Here is a 24639-nt window from a genome sequence, read left to right as displayed (position 1 = left end):
CTTAATTAAGGTACAGCCCCAGCATTTGCCTGGTATGAAAATGGAAAGCCATGGAAAACTATCTTCAGAACTAACGACAGTGGGGTTCGAACCCACTATCTCCCGAATACTGGATAATGGGCGCACTTAAGCGACTGCAGCTATCAAGCTCAGTCTCATTATCCTTGTAACCAACAATCTTTACATACTGCTGACTGAATACTCCTGCCTTCTGTAAATCCTCACATACCGGGCGGTCCACCAGCCCCTTGCGATCCAGTTTTATGCATCCCTTCAGATTTACTACAATTCTCGAAGACAAAAGTCCCTCTCCCTAAACCGGGGTAATATAACGAGATGTGTGTTTACGGGCTAGAAGAAAGCACGAATCGTGAGCGTCACTATTAATTCATTATGGGTAACTCGAATGAACACGTCAAACAAGTACAGATACGCAGAACACGTACTTTAAAACAGGAGGTGGACGCACAGAACGGTACTGTATAGGCTGGGAAGTGGGCGCCGCAGGTCTAGTGTCGCAGTAGCTCACATGGCAAGCGGGCGGGGAGATATGTGATAGTGGACAATGCTCGAGGTAGGAGGTTCGAATCCCACATAAGAATTTTCTTTAACAGCCAGTTGCCTGGGATGTGGTAAGGTTGCATACTTGATAGCTTCCAAGGACTGATTTGTTTATTTGACCCTGTAAACGACTGTATGTATCGGTGCATTGGGTATGGTGCTGGGTTGGACAAGGATGTGGAGATAATGGTATGTGACCAGTATAGGCTGGGAAGTGGGCGCCGTAGGTCAAGTGTCGTAGTAACTCACATGGCTATCTAGCGCTAGGATGTGTGATAGTTGACAGTGCTCGAGGGTTAGAAGGTTCAAGTCCCATGCAAGTATTTTTGAAGCCAGTTGCCTGGGATGTGGCAAGGTTGTATATTTAATACCGGTATTTTTCACAGACTGATTTGTTTATTTGGCACCAAAAAGGGCCGTTGGTATGGAGCTGGGTTGATAGAGGCTAGGAAACATGTGCCACTATTTCAGTTATCCACGTCCTTTGACGCAGCACCTACTCGAACTGATGACGTCCGTGGTCGATACAGACCTGCGCGCGATGTAGTAAGGACCGTCTGGCCCGTTGCAACATCTGTGGAAAAACGGATCGGCATGCCTCGGTGATGAGCTATTTAAGGTGAAAAGGACTGGCCGGTTCCTGTGCATACACCAGTTGTTTTACATGGCCCCATAGAAAAAATCCAGGGGTGTAAGAGCGGGCGATCTGGCGGGCCAGGGGACAGGTCCTCCTCTTCCTATCCGTTTATTAGGATACGTCGCATGGAGATGGTTCCGAATGACCACCGCCGAGTGCGGTGGAGCTCCGTCATGTTGAAACCACATCCTGCAGCGGTCAAGGAGTGGCACGATGTTCCAAAAACGGTGGTAGTTCATCTTGGAGAAACCGCACATAGCGTCGGCTGATCAGATGGCCCACAAAGAAATGGGGACCGATGAGGTGACACCCATGATTACACACCATACATTCACGCCCCACTGTGCCTGGGGGATTATCCACACTCCAGTAATGCATATTATGGCGATTAACGGTTCCATTGTTGTGGAATCGTGATTCGTCCGCAAATAAGAGAGTCACTAGAAAAGCAGGATCAGTGTCCACATGCTGTAGGATCCACTGACAGATCGCCACCCGGACATCAACATCATGACAATGGAGCTCCTGATGTGAGTGCAGATGGTACGGGTGAAACAGGTGGGTATGCAATATCCGCATAACAGACACTCGGCTGATGTTCGTCTCCAGTGCAATGGCCCGTGTGCTAGTATGAGGGTTACGCCGGATAGCGTCAAACACGACCTCTTCATTGTTAGCAGACGTCATGGGATGATCTCGAAGAGGCCGTATCCTTCCCAGGGATGCAGTATCCCGCAGGTGTCCTTCCACACTAAAAAATGTCATGCCCGTCGGTTGTCGTCTGTCCGGATAGCGTTCATCGTACAGGCGTTTTGCCTGGTATGCATTCTGTCTAGGTTCTCCATAGATAAGTAACATATCCACATACTCGTCGCTGGAATACATCTCGAGGCAGTGAATAAACTTTGTGTTGTGAATTGCTTCGAAGGAGGGGAGTTCGCGCAGCTACATACTTACCTGCCATCGCATGTTGTTATCGTTCCAATGGGGCATACTTTGCCCTACCTGTGGTCTACGAAGCTTGGAACATGTACGGCGTAGCTAACAGGCCACAGACCATCATCTCCTCATCCTCGTCCAACCCAGCACCATACCCAATGCAATGCAACGATACATACGGTCTTTTACACAGTCAAATAAATAAATCAGTCCTTGGAAGCTATCAAGTATGCAACCTTACCACATCCCAGGCAACTGGCTGTTACAAAAAAATTCTTATGTGGGATTCGAACCTCCTACCTCGAGCACTGTCCACTATCACATACCTCCCCGCCCGCTTGCCATGTGAGCTACTGCGACACTTGACCTATGACGCACACTATACACTATACAGCCTATACAGTACCGTGCTCCCGGTCTGGGCGTCCACCTCCTGTTTAAAAGTACGTGTTCTGCGTATCTGTACTCGTTTTGAGAGTTCATTCAAGGTACCCATAATGAATTAATAGTGGCGCTCACGATTCCTGCTCTCTTCTAGCCCGCAAACACACATCTTGTTATACAACCTGTGACAATAAAGTTTGGTGAATAGTTCTGTACTGTACTATCAACATAGATGAACAATGCACGACAATGACCCTACTGTCCTTCGAAATAGTCCCCTCCCATAACTATGCACTCGAGATCGGCGATACGTCCTGGGAACTTTGCAAGAAGGCTTCCTTTGGAATGGTGTTCAAAAGCCTCGTCACGTTTCGTTGGATGTCAAGAATATCGCCAAATCTCTTTCCTTTCAAAGCGAGTTTGATTCGTGACTTTTCGACTCTGACCTTTTACCGACGAAGCGATCCCGGAGAATGCCATTCCATGATTTGCCGTTTCATTTCAGGGTCGTACCTGAGGCACCAGGTTTCATCCTCGGTGACAATACAGTTCAAGAAATTTGGTGACACATCCGCCGTTTCGACAAAATCCTGTGAAGCCTCTAAACGTGCCTGCTTCTGATTGTCAGTCAAGTGATGTGGCACAAGACGAGAACACGTTTTCCTCTTCCCTAACTTCTGGGTAATGATTTGTTCACACGCATTCACGGTTAATCTGCAGTTCATCCGCTACCATGCGCACAGTTAATCGCCGATCGTTCGTGTTTAATGTCCTCACCTTCTCAATGTCACTGGCGGCGGTCGCCGGTCTTCCGCTACGGGGGTTGTCAGAAATATTTTCCCGGTCTTGTCGAAAACGGGCGAACCACTCGTACACACATTTCAAGGACAGTGCTTGATCTTCATAAACACGTACCAGCATCGCATGCGTTTCTTTCGGTGTCCTGCCAAGCTTAAAACAAAACTGTACATTGATCTTTTGGTCGTTCATGTTCCTGTTCGCAGTTCAGAACCAACGCACTAAACACGCACTGTATCAAACAGGCCTTACAAGGCACACACACGATGCTCAACTGAACAACGTTGGGAGCAAGTGGTCAAAACCTGTTGCTACGTAGGTGCAGCGTTGTGTGTCGCCAGTGTTGCCGGATCGACCGTCCTGACTTCAATCATCGAACTTTATTGTCACAGGTTGTATTACCCCGGTTTAGGGAGATGGACCGATGTCTTTCAGAATTGTAGTAAATGTGAATGGATGCAAGGGATCGCAAGGGGCTGGTGAACCATCCAGTATATATATTGTTTACATTCCCCTTGTTCAGTAATGATCCCTGGAATGTCCTTCTTCGAACCTGTTTCTGCCTTTCATTTTTCACTAAAATTTGTATGAGTGCCAAGCATGTTTGCCATCATATTATCCTTAGCTGACTTGTTTGCAAGATTAATTCTTTTTTTAGTCAAGTTCCTTCAATTTCACCTTACTTCCACAAGCATTTCTAACTCTTTCTTTCCAACCTGCACCTCCTTATTATTTTTATTTCTCTGTTGCCGGGCTGAGTGGCTCAGACGGTTGAAGCCCTGGCCTTCTGACGCCAACGTGGCAGGTTCGATCCTCGCACAGTCTGGTGGTATTTAAAGGTGTTCATACACGTCAGCCTCGTGTTGGTAGATTTAGTGACACGTAAAAGAACTCCTGCAGGACTGCATTCTGGAACCTCGGCGTCTCCGAAAACCGTACAATTAGTTAGTGGGACGTAAATCAATTATTATTATTTCTGTCTGTTATAATATAGCGGCTCTTTACCATTCCTTGCCACGTTCAGAGGCACATACCTGTTTTCACATTCCTCAACAATTTCTTGAAACCCATTCCAAAGACTGTCTACATTTTCATTTACCATTTTCAAGCGATCATAAATTGCTTCTTAAAAACTTACTAACTGCTGTCTATTTACAAATCTCTCTTCTTTGTGGCACAGCCGGCGGTCCGATCCTTTGCTATTACCTGGGGACGGCTAATCCTTACTTTCACTTTCCTAAGTGTCCGATCCGTTGGCTGAATGGTCAGTGTACTGGCCTTCGGTTCAGAGGGTCCCGGGTTCGATTCCCGGCCGGGTCGGGGATTTTAACCTTCATTGGTTAATTCCAATGGCTTGGAGGCTGGGTGCTTGTGTTGTCGCCAACATCCCTACAACTCATACACCACACATAACACTATCCTCCACCACAATAACACGCAGTTACCTACACATGGCAGATGCCACCCACACCCAGGGTCTGCCTTACAGTAGCTGCACCCGGCTAGAAATAGCCACACGAAATTTAAAAAAACATAACTTCCCCAGTCACCTCATACAGCAGCTGTGTGCAGACAACTAGATTTGAAGACAGGGCTCCGGGCTACACAACACAATGACTATTCCTTGGTTCGACTCCAGAGACAGTCTAGTAATTCACACAGTCACATGTAGCTCAATAGTAGGATGATAATCACAACAACAAATATTAACACAGGTCCATTTACTTTCACACTCTCGATAGCGGCTGACGCACGGCAGTCCTCAATCCAAGTACACACATACAGTACTCTAAGGCAGTGCACGGTCTTCTGTCCCGTCGTTTTCAGTCCGGCTACTCGCTGGACACTCCGGCGCAACAACCATACCTCCTCGGCGCTCTGTACTTTCCCAGTACTATACTGAAATTCAAGTTAAGAGCTTAGGAAAGGTATCCTTCCGCATGTGAGTACATCCCCTGTTCCCCCTTCCCGTCTCGTCACCGTTCTCCATCTCCGCCACAACCAGCTTATCATTAACGCCGTGCGTCCATCTGACAAGTACAGTACTTCATTCTGAAATAGTGAAGCATCAAACGAAATCACTGCCTTTCACATAGCTGTACTTTGATTACGTACCATACCTATTTATTCCTTTATTGACCATGTAAAACCTACAGATTACTGACGAATTCCGAGGCATGAGAAGCAAGAATTATTTTTGTTTCATAATGCGATTTGTGTGAGGCACATGGAGACTTACAACATACGTATACGATTCCGCTCTCGTGCAACGACTGTCAGTGGCAGTTTCTCATAGTTAAAAAAGCTGAAAAACTCACCGGTGAGTGGGATTGCAAAATACAATGCTTCCAGGAATGTTGTAAATATTGTAGTCTCGTCATTCGGAAGGTAAAAACGAACTCATGATCCTCTCATGACAACATTTCTGTAGATAGAGGGCGGTTGCGAATATAAAGTAAAGTACACATTATTATTATTATTATTATTATTATTATTATTATTATTATCATCATCGAATACGCCAAAGATCCTTTTCCCATACCGTGTTACGGCCCTTCCTGTTTTATTTGCGGCGAGTGCTGAGCTGACACATCGTTCTTTCCCTGGAGACTTGGATTTTCCATTCCAAGCGAGCGGCGTAAACACTGTACACAGAAACGCCGATCAGCTGCGCGGACTTTTTCACGTCTTCCACAGTCCACAGTGGATTCTAATCTCGTAGGCTACTGTAAACGTTTAAAACAATTTGGTTTAGATTTCCTACTTTATTTTCCTGTACTTTTGTTAGCTTGAAAGTATTTCACAGGGAACTCAAGCGTCACAGCATCACACACGTCTTGCTCACAGCTGGCAGCCATTATGAATACTGAACAGTGAACACGCTGTTGCAGCCAGTATTGCCAACAGTTTTCTTGGATCCATCTTCAACGTCCCACCTATTATGCGAACTTGTCAACAGTGGAATGAACTCGAACAAACTTACTAAGTACACAGTGCAATAAGATATCAATATCATATTAAATTATTATTATTTTGCTACATACACCACTGAGAACAATAACTATTCACAGCCATCTACGTATGAAATATAAGAGTTGGTAACGAACCCGAATAACATACAACCTGTGATATATCTATATAAATAAAATTGTTTCTGTTTGTCTGTTTGTCTGTCTGTTTGTCTGTTCCACCATCACGTCGAAACGGCTGGATAGATCTCAACCAAACTTCATATTTAGAGTATACTGACCCCGGGGAAGGTTTCGATATGCATATCATTTTAAAATCTTTGAAAAGACGGGGGTTTTATAGGAAAAACGGTTTTCCTCCATTTTCTCTTATACTATTATAGGCAAAATATCGAATTTGTCGTATAAGGACTAGACAAAGCTCAATTTAATCCTCTTGACGCAAAGAACAAAACTCGGTAAGCCCTACGGGCCCGAAAACCATGTTTTAAGGCCCTAAAACCAACCGTTACGGAGATATTGGCACCACACTACCCCTGCTCTAGGAATCGGATAAAGAAATGAACTGCCGTAACCATGGCAACGTCAGCTCCAGGATTCTAGAGCAGTGAGATTATGCATGTACGTTTGGGCATAGCTGTCAACCAAAATAGGTACAAATAAGACTTAATATCTGGGAAAAAAATATACTGTTGTGTAAGGCACTCATAGGACTCCTTTGGGCGGGGATGGAAAGGGGGTGAAGAACGAGTGTAAAAATCTTACTATATATAGAAATGGAAGTGTGTGTGTAAATGACACATCTCCAACTAAACCACTGGAGCAATTTCAACCAAACTTGGTACACGAATCACTTACTATCGGGAGACGATCACTGTGGGGGGTAAGCTATCCCTAGCGCCCTTAAGGGAGAGGGTCAGGGGGGTGGTAGTTACAATAATAATCGAGAATAGTGTCGAATTCATAGTTTTCGGGGTCGCTGAGTTGAAAAGTGATACTCTAGAATTTTTTTAAAATCCAGCCCCCTTTTAGGTTGGGAGCAAAGGGTGGGGGGGGGGGGTGGGGGTGAGATATAGAAATAATTAAAAACAGTTTCGAATCCATAGATTTCAGGGTCTCTGAGATGAATAGTATTACTCCGGATTTTTTGCAAATCCAAGTGGGGAGCGAAGGGGGTGAGATATAAAATTAATCGAAAAACTACATATAAAAATATTATCTTCTTCTTCTTACTATATATAAAAATTGATGTATGTGTGTGCGTGGGTGTGTGGGTGTGGGTGTGTATATGACACATCTCCTCCTAAACCACTGGAGCAATTTCACCAAACGTGGTACACTTATCAATTAGTATCAGGAGACAAACCGCGTGAGGGTAAGACACCCCTAGCACCCTTTTGGCAGGGGGCGAGGGGAGTGGTATAAAAATAATCTTATAAATAAAGTTGTTCGTTTCTGTTTGTCTGTTTGTTTGTTTGTTTGTTTGTTTGTTTGTTTCTTTGGCTTAAGTGCGGCCAATATCCAGTATTCGGGAGATAGTAGGTTCGAACCCCACTGTCGGCAGCTCTGAAAATGGTTTTCCGTGGTTTCCCATTTTCACACCAGGCAAATGCTGGGGCTGTACCTTAATTAAGGCCACGGCCGATTCCTTCCAACTCCTATCCCTTCCCTGTCCCATCGTCGCCATAAGACCTATCTGTGTCGGTGCGACGTAAAGCAACTAGCAAAATAAAAAGAATAAAAATGTTTGTTTGTTCCACCATCACGTCGAAAGGGCTGGATAGATCTCAACCAAACTTCATATTTAGAGTATACTCACCCCGGGGAAGGTTTCGATATGCATATCATTTTAAAATCTTTGAAAAGACGGGGGTCTATAGGAAAACCACAACGGTCTTCCTCCATTTTCTCTTATACTATTGATTTTCTGCAAACTCTGTGGACCGTATGTGAAAGGTCTCTTCATCACAAACAACTTTCGTTGTGTTCATAATTTACCTTACTCTTCAAATGACGGAGAAATTTACTATTTTCTGCCGATACCATGCTCGGCATTGAGGGACCGACAGAGCGATAACGAATATATGGGTTACCATGGCAACGTCTCTGACTGCTTGCCAGCAGGGAAGTAACGTATTGTCATTTTCCTCATCATTCCTTTAAATTCGTGGTTGTTCCTTGGGTAGAAAGCAAGAGAGTCGTCAATCGGCCATTCTGCGGGATATTGGCGGAATATCATTGGAGGTTATAACCGTCCTCGAATAGCATAAGTAATAACACAAATATTCATCTTCTTATCTGATTACCTAAGAATCCCTGCGCCTAAATTTCTCTCCGATTACCGCTTTCTTATATCCATAACTCACTCCGGCATAATTTATTGAGGAGCATTTGATTTTCCAATACATTCACTTGGTATTTATATATTTGTCGTCATCCGGATGTCCTCTGTTATAATCTATTTTCTATTAATTTCAACTTACTAAACTGTATTACTTTCTTCCTTAATTACCACGTATGTATGCGAGTGCTAATCCCGAATGCTGTACACTCTTTCCTTTGAGGAAATATTCTAAGCTATGCAAATGTATAACTTCTGGCCCAGGAAAATTCCGAAATATGGATGCAATTTTAACGGCGGTGCAGACCTTCGTTTCGGGGTAATTGGTGGCTAATCAGTAAGTCGTATCAAAAGTCACAAAGCAAATTGCGTTTCATTTTGGAGAGATCTACAACTTTTGTCCTGTGACTTTTCGTCGTATTTCTATCCCTAATACATTAAACACAAGTTGATTTTGTACTTTTACACGTATATGTTATCATTTGGCACACTTATAGGAAAGGTAGAATCATGACATTCGGCACGCACATTGACATGACCATTGGCAATGTTATAGCCAAATTTTATGATTCTAGCTGTCACATGAGAATCAAAAATATAAAGTAGCATTCAAAAACTGTACAAGATTTCACCCCATTCAATGACTCTAACTCAATCTAACCCATAAATAAAGGAGATACGAGAAGATGTCATAGGACCAACCATGTAGAGCACTGAAAGGGGCGTCTGATGGTGAAGTCCGTTTGTAGATACGTCGTACAGTTGCAAAGCAGTAACTATCGAAATAAAGGTCTACACTTCTAGAGTATGTCTGTACATTGACAATTTTGGCGAAATTTCCGTACAGTTATCCGTTTCAGGTGTAATAATGACCATCTGCATATATTCTGTTTTGGTGTCTGTCTGTTTGTTTGTTTGTCTGTTTGTCTAAAACTTGGAAACTACTGGATATATTTCCACCAAACTTGATATTTAGAATCCATCTGTCCTTTGGTAGGTTTTAGGGCAAGTATTGTTTCTGAATCCCTGAATTGACTGGGGGATTATACGAAACCGAAACCGTCATTTTGCAACCAAACTTAATGTAAATTTAGCTGCCGTAATGGAAATTCATTTCTAGGCCTTTTTCCTCATGTGCATCATTTCAATACGAGGATTAATAAGGGAGATATCATTAACGGACCGTTTTCCGGTACAAGTCCCACCGGACTTAACTCAAGAGCGGGTGCGTGTAAAGCGTATGTTTTACAACTTGAAAACTACTGAAGATATTTGAGTCAAACTTTATATTAACATCCACCTGTCCAACGGTAGGTGTTAATCGTCAATAACATTTCATGTTCCCGGAATGGACTGGCGGTTTATAGGGAACCGAAATGGTGATTTTACTCTTCCAGAATGTATACAGTACAAGACCAACCTGACTGGAAATCGACCAAACATGATGGAATTCCATCTCTAAAACTTTTTTTCATGTGCATTTTTTCGACAGGAGGATTAATAAGGGAGATATCATAAACGGTCCGTTTTTCCGGTTAAGTCCAGCGGATATAGCCCAAAAGGTGTTGTACGTGGAGCAGGTTCCTTATTTATCTATGTAAATAAAATCGTAACTACTGTGTGCCTGTACATAGACTATTTTGTCGAAATTTTCGTACAGCTACACGCTTAAGGGGTAATAATGATCATCTGCATATTTTTTGGTTTAGTATCTTGAAAGTTCTACTTTTTACACTTCTCACTGAAAACCCAGATTGCGGCATAATCTGCCAGTCGAGAAAGAAAACTGAAATTTGGCAAAATTTTACGACTTAGCCTGTAACGGGCGGAAAACTTCCAAGAGCTTTAAATTTTTCCCTTTCTATCCCGAAGAATATCGAAATATGGAGGCAATTTTAATGATGGTGCAGACCTTCGGGAAGTATCATCACATAACGGATGGCACAATCCCCGTTCAATTTGGAGTGATCTACAACCTTGGTCGTACGACTTTTTGTCGTATTTATATCCATTTTACGTTTGACTTTTCTCTATTTCTCGATCTTAAGTAAAGTAGTACTTTTCACATACATAATTCATACCTTCCATCACTTAGAGGAAAGATAGAATCATCATACTCTACACGAAAATTGGTCCACCCAGTAGCCATATGTGAGCCAAATGCTATGTATGTAGCTGTCACTTAATTATCCGAAAAGCAATGCAATGTGAGATAATCTTACACAAATTTTACCCAAGTTTCTAACTCAATCTGACCCATGAATAGATGAGATATCATATGACCAGCAATTTAGGCCGCTAAATCCGGCGTCTTATGGTACAATCTTTTCTCGATATGATGTACCGTTTAGAAGCAGTTAATCTGTAAATGAAGGTCTGCAATATTGTAAACAAGCACATACTTTCGTATGTCGAACTATATATATTCACTGATGTCGATTTTGTAGCGATCGAGAAAGGGTGTGTCTGCTATTGTAATCAGTACTCCGCACACCGACTATGACTGGCAGTAGGAATGGAGTCCTTCTCCAATTCCTGTGTAACTGGCATTAATGAGGCAGGCCTACCATTGTAATGAATAATTCACTTCTCGATTTGACTTTCAGAAGGCAAGGGAGCATGCAGCATACAGTCTTTGGCTGTAGGCAAGCGTTCCCGCAGTTATAAACAGATGTACCCATCTAAAATGTGACTGGCATTAGGCATACTGGCCTGCTATTTTGATGGAAACTCATCAACTTGGTGTGACTGGCAGGAAGCTGGCTGTCAGTTGGAAAAGGGGCCTATCATTATAATGATAACTGCACAACTCAATTTTGACTGGTTGTAGGGAAGTTTCCTGCCATTATAATAAAAACTCTTCAATTTGTAATATGTCTGGAGGTAGGAAAGGGGGCCTGCAATTGTAACGGAAACTCCCCAAATAGATTGTGACCGCGCAGTAGGCAATGGGGCCTGCAATTATAATGTAAACTTCCCAACTCGATTGTGAATCGCAGTAGGGAAGTGAGCCTGTCGTTATCATCACAAATCCGTAACAAGCACTTTACACTGGAAACAACGTATGGGGACCTCTGCATATTGTTTCTCGGATAACGCTAAGAGACATGCTATTTTAAAACAATCTTATTTACTGCATGTACAGTATTTACTTCAATATTCGTATACAATGCAGAATACCGTAGCGAAGCACGGGTACATTTGCTAGTTTTCCATATTTATACAGGGCCAAAATTTTAATTCATCAAGTCAGTTCACCAGAATATCTAACCAAACTGAAGGGAGCTCCTGACTTCAGGAACAAGTAACAAACCTAGGGAACTATTTGGCGCTGCGGAAGCCTTTTCACCGATCAGCTAACATCAAAGGGACCGCTAAGGTCTTAAGTTGACTCTCAGTATAGTCAGGTAGCTGTACTTGTTAGTACATCTTCGAAAGAGCATTTGTCAGAGCTGAGCACTTTTCAGTGCTCGCTATTTCTCTTTCAGGAGCTTTATTTTCAGGAGGACCAGGATGGAGAAGCCGACCCTACCAGTGAGACTGGTCGACCACGACTACGAGGCAGCCTTCGAGAAACTACAAGACGCGCTCTACACGATGGAAGCCCCCACTATGAACGCCCGGGGCTGGTGGTGTTCAACCGGTGGGGGGAGGACAACCACCAGGGGACGCTGAGAGTATTCGACCACCCCAACGCGGTCGTGGAGTCCATCGGGGAGCCAATCCTGCAGATCATAGGCCATATGGTCCCTGCCTGGGCGATCATCATTCGCCCTAATGACGCAGCTAGCTTCAAGGTCTACGAGGAGCGCGCGTCCCAGGAGTTCCAGGTTGCCGGCTACCGGTACCAGGACTCAGGGAGCATCTGGACGTCTCAGGCTACCAGGAGGCAGCCTCGCAGACGGAGCCGAGGACCGAGTACGACGGCGGCGCTCCCGAGCGCCGCGACGGCGCGACCCCAGTTAGAAGGCTGTACTCTACGAAGTACACGCAGACCAACAAGGCCGCCAACCAGGATCGTCGACCACCTACCAAGGCGAAGTGGTCGCAGACGCAGGCCTACCAGGAAGGGCATGTTACCCGGGCGCAAGCCAGGAACGCGCCCGTGATGGTGGACAGCAGCACAGCAGTGGAGAAGGACGCCCCCTGGCGTTCTGAGACTGCTGCCCAGGCCCAGCCTGCCTGCATGTCTGTCGAGCTACAGACCTCGATATGCGCCCCTCAGGACAGGGAACGCAGTCGAGTGTTAGCACCGACCGACGCCGCCGCCGCCAACCAGGAGATGGAAGATGACGGCGACGCAGCGGAGCCACCAGCTACCCCGGGGTCACCAGGCCGGGAGGAGGGTCACCAGGACGAGGCCTCTTCCCCTGCCGAGAAGCAACCCCTGGAAAGAAGAAGAAGACGACGCCGGACCAGGAAGCAGAAGGCGACGCCGGCCCACCAGGAGAGGGCCGCCCAGCCGCAACCCAGGACTGCTTCCAGGACAGCAGTCTGCCGAGTAACAAATCAGGAGGAGGAGAGGACCTCAGCGGGTAGGGGCAGCCAGGTGAGATGGAAACGTCCCCCTCAGCAGCTCTTGCAGTGTTTCCGCTGTCTGAGGTGGGGCCACCGGCAGGAGAGCTGTGGGCTCCAAGTGAAGTGCAACCGTTGTGGGGGTGATCACCACTACACGGCCTGCGCGACACTTAAGGAGGCGGCGGTTTGCGCCAACTGCGCGGGGGGCCACCCGGCCTCCCATCGCAGTTGCCCAGTCTACCGGGCCATGGCGCGGGCAGAGAGGAAGGAGGCCCGGCGTCATGGCCCACCCCCTTCCACGAGGCCCCCGCCTCGGCGGGCTTGGCCTCATTCTCCGGAATCGGAGACTGGGTACGAGGGACCCCAAGGAGGTGGTGCGGTGCGGCAGGCCCTAGTGGTACTTGACGCATGGCTCCGCAGCCGGCAAGGCCCGCGCTAGTCACGGCAGTGCCCAGATGGACTGATCCCCTGGCAGATGGAACGGCGAGACTATGGTTAATGGCTAGCTGGTGCATGATACCTCTTCTCAACTAACACTACCACTGGACCTTTCCCAGTCCACATCCTTGCATGTGCTATCACAAAATGTCAGGTTTTACATGTAGGCTCTTTCTGCCTATGTGGTTTTTCCCTGACCCTTCAATACCACACCTCAACACTACCTTACCAATACAAACTCTTGCCGTGGTAGCGAGTCTAACTCGGAAACCGGCAGATACTCCTTGTATCACTTTCCCACTCTTCCCTGCTATCTCTTTCTTCTTAGAAATTAATAGCATGTTGGAGGCCATGTTGATTGAGTCGATGGTCACGGCGGGGGAGCGGGCTACGGGGGCCCCTCGTAAAAAAAAAAAAAGGTCACTAACGACAGTCAACACCTCTGTCGCCCTCAGCCCAGCCACCGATCCCCAAGACACTGGGCCGATTGCAGAAACGGTATTTAGACGATGTTTACGGTTAAACGACGTCCAATCATGGCTGCCGCATTCTAAAGACGGTGTTTATCACATAGACACTGTTTAAAACCAACGTTCAACCGGCCATGTATAAATGCCGAGAATACTGTTTAACCTCAAATTTGAGAAGTGAATCACAATTAGAAAAAATGAAATGGCGTATGGCTTTTAGTGCCGGGAGTGTCCGAGGACATGTTCGGCTCGCCAGATGCAGGTCTTTCGATTTGACACCCGTAGGTGACCTGCGCGTCGTGATGAGGATGAAATGATGATGAAGACGACACATACACCCAGCCCCAGTGCCAGTGAAATTAACCAATGATGGTTAAAATTCCCGACCCTGCCGGGAATCGAACCCGGGACCCCTGTGACCAAAGGCCAGCACGCTAACCATTTAGCCATGGAGCCGGACATCACAATTAGAGGTTATGTGTTATGAAACATATGACACAGGGGACAGTCCGGTAACTGTCAACTTGACTACAATTCTTGCCAACCGATATATTTTATTAATTTTGGGATAATTTCCCTGGATTTATAGGTCACTTCGACTACATCCATATCAGAATAACTTGTCCCGATCGTCAGAGGGCTGTCACATGCATCAACCAGAAGGGATTCAGTTATTACATTTACTGCCAAGTAAGCACAGTTAATAGTGGCGCTCGCTCTCTCTCTCTCTCTGTGTGTGTGTGTGTGTGTGTGTGAGAGAGAGAGATTTTTTGCGGATAATCGTCGCACTAATTCAGTTATGTTTTCGGAAACTATGATATAGGAAAAGGAAACGACTGGGAAGGAGGAGAAGGAAGAGCCCCAGCATTTGCCTGATGTAAAAATGGGGAACTACGGAAAACAATCTTCGGGGCTGCCGAAGGAGCGTATCGAACGTATAATCTCTAGAATGCAAGCTAGGTACATCTGTATGGCCCGTACAACTCATTCGGTTACACAGTAATAGTTCATCTTCCCATTCCAGATGCTTTTTCGATTACATTCACCGTACACTTCCTCGTACGGTGGCGTGTCGCTTTAGTGTCGATAATATTACGAGATTTTATTTTCATCGAAAACAATATTCTTATCAGTGGGCAAATTATGCTCATGCTTAGCCATATTTGAGTAATGTATAGGAAGACGACAGCTAACTAACGTTTGGAGATTTACCAATGAATTGCATGGGTTGCGACAAGCAGAGTTGCATGGAAGATACTTCTATTTCCATTTTCGAACCAATATTGAAACTTTAAAACGACGCCTAGCTCAACACCGGCTGAACATTGTTTATGCAATGGAAGATCGTGATCGACTAAGACGTTCTTTAGGTACACTCATGAACATAAGTGTTCACACAGCAGTAGATACATTTTGACATACGGTATGCACATATGGGCAATAGCAATTGGTTTTTAAATATTGCATATTTAAAATAAATATATATTTCAAATAAATGTATTTCGTTTATAACTGTATATTTAGTTACAGAATAACTTTACTAAAATATAAAATGAAGATAGTCTTCTAGTGGACATAAATGTTCCCACAACTTAGGCCTAAACTACACGTTTGTCACCATTTGTATACGGTTTAGTAACGTGTGTGCATTCCCTTGTTGCGAATACCACTTCTTAATCTGTTCGGCATTGAACCTACTAATTTTCTTGTGACTTTATCAGTAGTACTCCATTCTTGCAGAAGCAATTATTTCAGCTGGTTTTCGCTGGATATGTGGTGCTTTCTGATTCGCCGTTCGAGTCCATCCCATACATGATCAATGAGGTTATGGTCGGGAGACTTGGGAGGGGTTTTCAGGATATGAGGTGTATTATAAACAATCCACTAACGAACATTATTAGCAGTGTGGTTCAGGTCGTTGTCCTGCTGAAAGTAGTAATCAGCCTGTAGATCCAGCTTTCGGCACTATGTCGTAAATAGTTTTTCAAAATATCCAAATAAACGTACTGGTCTATTGTTCCATCTATAAACACTAGGTCCCCAACACCTGGAGCCGCCATGCACCCCCACACCATAACACCTCCACCACCGTGTTTAACTGTAGCCCCGAGGTTGGCTGTTTCAAACTCTGTATGTATGTACCTCCACGCCGACATTTTTCCATCATGGCGAAAAATGTTAAACTTGTTTCATCAAAAAATTAACTTTTTTTCAGAAGTCGTCATCTTTCATCATGTACTCTTGAGCAAATGCTAATCTCTTCTTTTTGTTTACTGGTCTGATAAATGGCTTCCACCTGGGACTTCGGGTATGATATCCTGCTATATGAATATTTACACGAATGGTCTTAGTATATACCTGTTTACCATGGTACTCCTGACGTTCTGCTGCAATTTTGGAAAATTATATTTTTTCGGAGTCTTTTGCACTGTCTTAATTACCACCTTTTCTTCTCTCAGAGTGAGCTTTTTGAGGTTTTGTACTTCTTAATGATACTGCATACTGTGCATCTGCTTCGTTTAATGATTTGTGCAATTTCGGCATATGATTTGCCTTCTTTACGCAGTGTTACTATTATTTTTATTTCTTAAATTGTAGTTTCCTTTCTAATTTTCACCATTCCATCCTTAATCACAAGTATCCACTTCTAATGTAAACAAGGCTGGTAACTATGTTCACTCCTCAATGTTCAAATCAGAACCGATGTGTACTGCTCTGTTTTGTGGATAGATGTCATCGGTGTGTGTAGACTTCTGTCGAGGCATACCACCACTTCTCGGCCTTATTTTCCTCGTCTCTTCATGTATGAACAAGATTTTACTGCACATATTTTAGCGCACGTATGCATAATGCATCATTTCAATTTACGATGGACCGAACAACGTGCGCAGTTTGCTACCGTGCCAATTTTATACTTACTAATGGATCAATGAGCCTCTGTGTGAACACTTATGTCCGTCTGTGTATATTTCCAGCTTCCTGTACTCTTATTACCGCTCCCTAGTCCACCCCGTTTCCCTGAATGAAGGTCCAAAAGCCTCGTGAGAAAAGCTGGTGGGTAGTGTTTTTCACGACCTCTTAATACGACTTGCTTGAATTAATGAAGCTAATCAGATAAGTATTAGTCATAGTTTCTGCAATCGGCCCACTGAGTCTCACACTGATTCCACCACGGAGTCCAGCACTGGCCCCGAGTCCAACACTAACTCTGAGTCCACCACTAACTCTGACTCCACTACGGAGCCCAACCCTGACTGACTGTCCGCTGCTAGCCTCCCTTTATATAGCTCGGATGGTGGGAGCCAGAACATTCGCGACGTGGCTAGAGGCGGAACATCCTCGTTGAATCTCCAAGAAATTCACAGGTAAGCCAGCCGGCGAGAACAATACCAGAAATGTCAGCCATACCCTCCAGGCCGGCTGGGAACTGTCCGGTCGGCTGACTACTAATCCCTTCCAAGAAGTACCGAAAGGGGCTACCGCAGGGCTGGCACGTAACAATATATTGGCTGCAATAAGTCTATTATTATAATTACTTAATTCTATTCCTTTCTTTACTATACTTTTTACGTTCAACACTAATATTTTATGTCATCCTTACTAATTAATTTTCAGCTTCCTGTACTCTTATCACCGCTCCCTAGTCCACCCCGTTTCCTGAATGAAGGTCCAAAAGCCTCGTGAGAAAAGCAGCTGGGTAATGTTTCTCGTGACCGCTTAATACCATTTGCTTGAACTAATACACTAATCATAGATAAGTATTAGTCCGACTCATTGGCTGAATGGTCAGCGTAGAGGCCTTCGGTTCAGAGGGTCCCTGGTTTGATTCCCGGTCGCGTCCGGGTATTTTAATCGCAAGTGATTAATTCTTCTGGCTCGGGAACTGGGTATTTGTGTTTGTCCCAACATCTTCCTCTTCATATTCAGACAACGCACTACACTAATACAGAAACACGCAGTGGTGATTACATCCCTCCATATAGGGCTGGCGTCAGGAAGGGCATCCGGCAGTAACACAGGGCCAAATCCACATATGTGTGACACAGTTTGCTCCCGCAACCTTACAGATGTTGGAAAAGCGGTAGAAGAGAAGAATCAGACGTATTAAATACCTGAGAAACGTTTTGAGCGAACGGCGAAGCAAATGTTACTACACTATAAATATTCAGTTTATTCAGCTCCGAGCGAGGCGCGGCATGCCCTGACACGGTGTTCCGCGCAATCGGGGAATTGTCGCACGGCTTTCTTTGTACCGGGTAACTACTGATCCATATCCTTCTAACCGCTAAAAATACAAAAGGATATAAAAAGAGTGAATTCATTTATTTACGTATTTCACAGTCATAGAGCAGAATCATTTGATATACAGGGTGGACTTTTTGACGAATCTCCAAAATAATACTGTTAAAAGTATTTGCTATCTCTTCGGGGTTCTTAATCATATCATTATTTCATGACAATGTGATATTTCGAAGTATTTTAATAGTGTTCCCGGTTTCATTCTTTATTACATCCCACATAGCCTGTTAGATGATCTGGCAATGAGTTTATCATTATACATTTCCTTTGCTAGTCTTATTATTACTTTCCTCAATATACTGGTGTATTTTTTGTAGTACAGTAGACCTATACGTGGAATTCAGGTGTCTAGTTTTGTATATATATTCTGTGTAGTAATTTATTCTTTACCGGGCGAGTTGGCCGTGCGGTTAGAGGCACGCGGCTGTGAGCTTGCATCCGGGAGATAGTGGGTTCGAATCCCACTGTCGGCAGCCCTGAAGATGGTTTTCCGTGTTTTCCCATTTTCACATCAGGCAATGCTGGGACTGTACCTTAATTAAGGCCACGGCCGCTTCCTTCCAACTCCTAGGCCTTTCCTATCCCATCGCCGCCGTAAGACCTATCTGTGTTGGTGCGACGTAAAGCCATTAGCAAGATATATACTAGCAATTGTACCCGTGCTTCGCTACGGTATTCCAGATTGTACACGGATATCGAAGTAAATTACTGTACATGAAGTTAATAATTTTCAAATTGCATGTAAATTGGCGTTATCCGAGAAAAAGCATAGGGAGGTCCGCAGACGATGTTTCCAATGTAAAGTGCGAGTTGTGGACTTGTGATGATAACGACAAGTGCACTTGTCTACCACAATTCATTATGTTTTAGAAACGTTGAATAGGGTGACATTTGTGTAAGATTTTCACACAGTGCATTACTTTTCAGATACTTATGCGACAGCTTCAAACATAGAATTTGGCTCACATATGGCTACTGGGTGGGCCAATATTCGTGTAGAATTTGATGATCCAATCTTTCCTATAAGTGAATCAAACCATCAATTGTACGTGTACAAAGTGCAAAATTTAGGTAAATCCAGAAATAGAGAAAAATCCAGCAAAATCTACAGCTCGTAGAGATCTGAAATTTTGAACATAGGTAGATGGAAAGGGGTCCGAATGCACCTCGAAGCCGGAATTTTCATTTTCGCTTTCGTTGGTGAGTTATGAACGAAAAACCATCGGAAAACGTGCATTGGAATATGACAATCCAACGTGCTGTCACCAAGATTAAATGCATAGAGTCGCTGTCGCTAGGCAACGTACATAAGATAGGTAGAGAACACAATATCCAAGGAGCCATTTTACGTCCAGGACGTAGGAAGCTGTTTTTGGTCTTATATGGTCTGAGGGCATATGACGGTGTTGATGATGATTCGTCCGTCGGATCGGGACGTTAGGTCTTGAGCTATTCGAGAGGAGTGGCATGTGTGCCGCGCACAGACAGACAAACACTTCCTTTTATATATATAGAAGAGAAGAAGATATAGATATATAGAAGATAGAAGAAGATATATATATTTCTACATGAGTTTGTAAACCTTGTTGTTATCTAACCACAATTTTTGTTACCTTTTTGTTTAGTGTTTTAAGAGGAAATACTATATCAAAATAGTGTTTAAATACACAAACATATTAAATTTATTATTAGTGATTTAAACCCACTAGGGAGCGTTCATGACTAGTTCTTTTTTGGATGCTCCCTTTCGTTCACAATACCTCTTGAGCCCTGCTATTAGTTTTTCCTTCCTTTCTTGTGAAAGAGGTTTGGTAGAGGAGACAATGAGTTTACCACTTCACACAATTTGAGGCGGTCTGAGACATCAGTGTAAGAAATCCCAGCGAAAGCTAAGTCTTACTTTACTTCACCGAGCCACATGCTTCCAGTCTTGTCACTTTTGATGAGTGGGATTATCTTCTTCGTAAGCCTACCGTTCTCCGTTCTCAGAAGGTGCCCATAAAACTTTAGCCGCGTACGTTGCATGCTCGTGTTAGCCATTACTAACCGTTGGTACAGTTCAGAGTTCACCTTCAGTCGGTAGGTTCCATCCGGGAGCACTCTTGGCCCATGAATTTTCCGGAGGATACGTCGTTCGACTTTTTTCCAGATCGTCCATGGTGCCTTTCCCGTTCATCAGTAAGGTCTCCACAGCATAAAAGAAATGGGGTTTGACAACAGTCTTGTAATGGAATAATATTGGCTTTCTTCGAAATGCACTTCTTGTTGTAACGGTTTTGAGCCAGTTGGTATGCTGCGCTGAGTTTGGCACATCTCTCTAAGGTGGAGGTTACGTCTCTACCATTCACCACGATACCGGAATCGACTGACTTTTCCAATCTTTCCATAGATGGTCGTTAAAGGGGCTTACCCGGAGTGCTAACTTTCGAAGTAATTGGTCTTTTCGTATGATATTTGTTGTCCTGTCTTCGCCGCTGCCTCGTGTAGGAATTGAACAGCAACTGCAGCACTTTTAGAGTTGTTGGTTAAGATAGGAGATTATCGACATCTCTGATTTGGATTGCACCGAACTCCGTCGCACTTTCAAATCATTTTTGCTCGGCCGGGTGGCTCACCATCTATAACTTAGCTTCCCGCCGATACAATCAGCATATTGGACCGACACCTAGTTGGTAGTCAGCCTCTCCAGCACCATGTCTAGCTGCGTGCTCCATGATATCGATCCCGCCATCTCTGACCAGGACTTACTTGCCAAACTCCAACTGGCACACGCCCCAGCCCGAGGTGTCTCAAGGATACTGCAAGACTTCGTTCCTACACGTCGGGTCCTGCTACATCTCCATTCAGCTGACGCCGTTTCACATTTTCTCGCCAGCGGAATCTACTTGGACCGCCAGATCCATCGAGTGACGTCTTGCCCTTCGTACTTTGCCGACGAAGCACCACCACAGTGGACTCCGTACCACCATCTTCCTCTCATTTCTACACAACTCCCATCACCACCACCAGCAGCACCACCATCACCACTACCGTCACAACGACCACCACGCCCTCCATCCCTCTCTATCCTTCTGTTCCGGTCACAACTTTTATAACATGCCATCCTTCTCCTCTCATGACTCCTTCCCTCCCTGTCTGCCCTACCCCTGAAGGACCTCAACACCCGAACCAGCCCACTGAGACATCTCCATCTATAGCAGCAGCACTGCCTTCGTCATCACCATCTACGCACGCCGCCGACGCAACAGCCTCCACCGCACCACCATCCACGCAGTCCTCATCGACCTGTCACACCATGTACAGTTGCGTGATCCGCGGAGTGGATCCTGCTCTCTCAGCTCGAACGATTCTCCAGGAACTTCAAGCCGAAGGCGTCCCAGCCCGTCGCGTCTTTCGGATCAAGAACTCCTCCAGCCCGACGTATATGGTCCGCGTCCACCTTCCAATTGCCGAAGATGTCCAACGACTTATTGCCAATGGAGCTTACATCTATCGTCATCGTCATAAAGTTGAGCCCTCTATCTCTCCACCTCAACCTATTCGCCAACATTTCAACCCACCATATTGCCGCCCCAGGCCAGCCCCTCTTTTTCAACCTGGTACACCCGTCTGGCCACGCCTTTCCCCACCTAGTTTCTTCCACCAACCACCTCCAACGCTAGATAGCATCCGACTCCTCATCACTTCCCTTAACAATATCACAACAATTCTGCAACTCCTCAGATTCTCCATTTCCACCCTATTACATTCATTTCAACTTTACTCCTAGAGCACAACTTCTATCATTCCCATCTCCCCAGCTAAGAAGACCCACCGTTACTTCACCATGACTTTTCACATCGCTATATCCATCTTCTTCTTCTATCCCACCTCCTACTTCTTTTTCAAATCTCCCGGCCTGAGAGATCGCGACACGATCTAGGGGGCCCGCCCCGCCTTCGGACGGGGAATGAAAACCTCTCAAGCAAGCAAGGATAGGATCGCCATGTCATCTGCGAAGGCCAGGCTCCTGATCTCGATCTTCCGTGTTCCGTTTCCAATAGCAACCGGTTTGATTCCGATATTGCTCAATCTAAGCTCCCAGGTCTTTATGACTTTGACGAGCACCAGACTGAAGAAAATAGGCGAGAGGCCATCTTCTTATCTCGCACCAGTTGCGATCTTGAAACTCTGAAACAGTTCTCTTCAGAATTTTATCTTGGAGATGAGGGTGCGTGTGTTGTAATTCACTCTTCGTTCTCCCATCACTGAGGAAAGTGTCTGGTGGTCGAGAGAGTCATAAGCCTTTATGAATTCGACAAATACCACGGCGCTGTTCACGACTCTTACATGTATTAAATGGAGGATAGTTTTCAGGTTCAAGATCTGCTCGGTGAAGAATAGTCCTCGCCGAAATCCTTCTTGATATTCACTAATCGTGTGGCCCACACTGGCTCTCCACATTGTCCTGTAGAAACCTAGACACCCGGGCGAATTGGCCGTGTGGTTAAGGGCGCGCAGCTGTGAGCTTGCATCCGGGAGATAGTGGGTTCGAACCCCACTCTCGGCAGACCTGAGGATGGTTTTCTGTGGTTTCCAATTTTCACACAAGGCAAATTGTGCCTTATTTAAGACCACAGCCACTTCCTTCCCATTCCTAGGCCTTTCCTATCCCATCGTCGCCATGAGACCTATCTGTGTCGGTGCGACATAAAACAAATAGAAAAAAAAAAAGAATCCTAGACAGAACTTTGTAGGCTATTCACAACAGCGATATTCCCTGGTAATTGTTGACATAACTTCGGTCGCCTTTCTTGTGCAGTGGTTGTATTAGAGCTGTCTTCCAGTCATCAGGTATCCTGCCAATCTCCCAGCAGTCAACCAGGATCCGGTGTATGACCTCTGCGATCGTAGTTCCGCCTGCTTTAAGGGCTTTCACAATGACGCCATTTTTCTCAAGTGCCTTGTTATTGTTGAGGCAGTTGATGGTGGTATTTATTTCAGGAGGTGGTTCAGATGGGAGGCAGACATCTACTGTGTCTACTACAGGAAGTCTTTCCTTGGGTTCATGGCAGCTGAGCAAATGGTCAAAGTAGTACCGGTATGTCGAAAGTTGCACGTTCCCACGGTTACAGGTAACCAACTTCCCTTTTGGGTTCTTGAGGTGAAGACATGGTAGATTATATCCTGAGAGCTCCTCTTTGAATGCCCCATAGAAGTTTCTGGTGTTGTATCGTCTGAATTCTTCATCCAACTTTACTAGCCTCGACCGATCATAACATCTCTTCACGCACCTAATAGTCTTACTTGACAGTTTTCGTACCTTTGTGAAATCCTCCCAGTCTTCCTTTCGCTTAGTCGAATTACAGTTCATCCAGACTGTAGCTCGCTCGTCGACGGTCACACTCAATATTTCACCATCTGTGACGTCGTTTCCTTCGAGGTTGTCCGAGATTGTTCAAGGACTCGCATACTGTGGACTTCAGTTGGTTCCAGTTACTCATCTCTCGTTGAAAGATGCCAGTTGCAAAGCGTTCTGTATTATCATGGAGGAAATTGAAATCAATCCTTAGTGGGGCTGCATTAGAGGGTATTTGTTGCTTGGGTAGTAACCTGGTCTTGATTTGGGTGAAGCAATGGTCGGAGTCGATGTTCCATTCTTTACGAGCTCTCACGTTCATGATTTCTTTCCTGTTTCTTACATTGATTGCAACATGGTAGGTTAGAAATGAACCAATAGCAGCGTTCGGCGACTGCCAGGTGGTCTGGTACTTGGGTTTTCTAGGAAAATCTGTGGATATGATCCTCATCTGGGTTCGGCGACTGCCAGGTGGTCTGATACTTCGGTTTTCTAGGAAAATCTGTGGATATGGTCCTCATCTGATATAACTTACACAGTTCTATTAAGCGCTGGTGTCTGCGTCTATGCGCTGTATAAGGTTCCACTATGTCTTGGTATCTTCGTTCTTTTCCCAACTTGGCATTGAAGTCGCCCACCAGGAGCTCGATGTGGTGACCGAGGATCTCACCGACCTCATCTTTTAGCAACTACATTTTCTAATTTATAAACATCAGACCATAACTGTTAAAATATGCAATATTTATTTCACTGAACGATCTGTGCTGTATGTTATTGAATTTTCATTATTGATTAATAATGTTATCGGCTTTACATCTCACTAACTACTCTTTTACGGTTTTCGGAGACACCGGAATTTAGCCCCGCGGGAGTTCTTTTATGTGCCAGTAAATCTAACGATACGAGGCTGACGTATTTGAGCACCTTCAAATACCTCCGGACTGAGT

At 44.9% G+C, this 24639-nt stretch overlaps 1 protein-coding gene across 1 annotated transcript in view; it reads right to left on the bottom strand.

The window, feature by feature from the left end:
- Window positions 1–24639, bottom strand: part of LOC136873929 (probable inactive tRNA-specific adenosine deaminase-like protein 3) — a 105461-nt gene that overhangs the window by 61069 nt on the left and 19753 nt on the right. The gene's annotated exons all lie outside the window — the stretch shown is intronic.

This window comes from Anabrus simplex, chromosome 5, assembly GCF_040414725.1.
Source record: "Anabrus simplex isolate iqAnaSimp1 chromosome 5, ASM4041472v1, whole genome shotgun sequence".
NCBI classification, from domain to species: Eukaryota; Metazoa; Arthropoda; class Insecta; order Orthoptera; family Tettigoniidae; genus Anabrus; species Anabrus simplex.
Note: the sequence above shows the minus strand (reverse complement) of the source record. Positions and strands in the feature narration are given on the sequence as shown.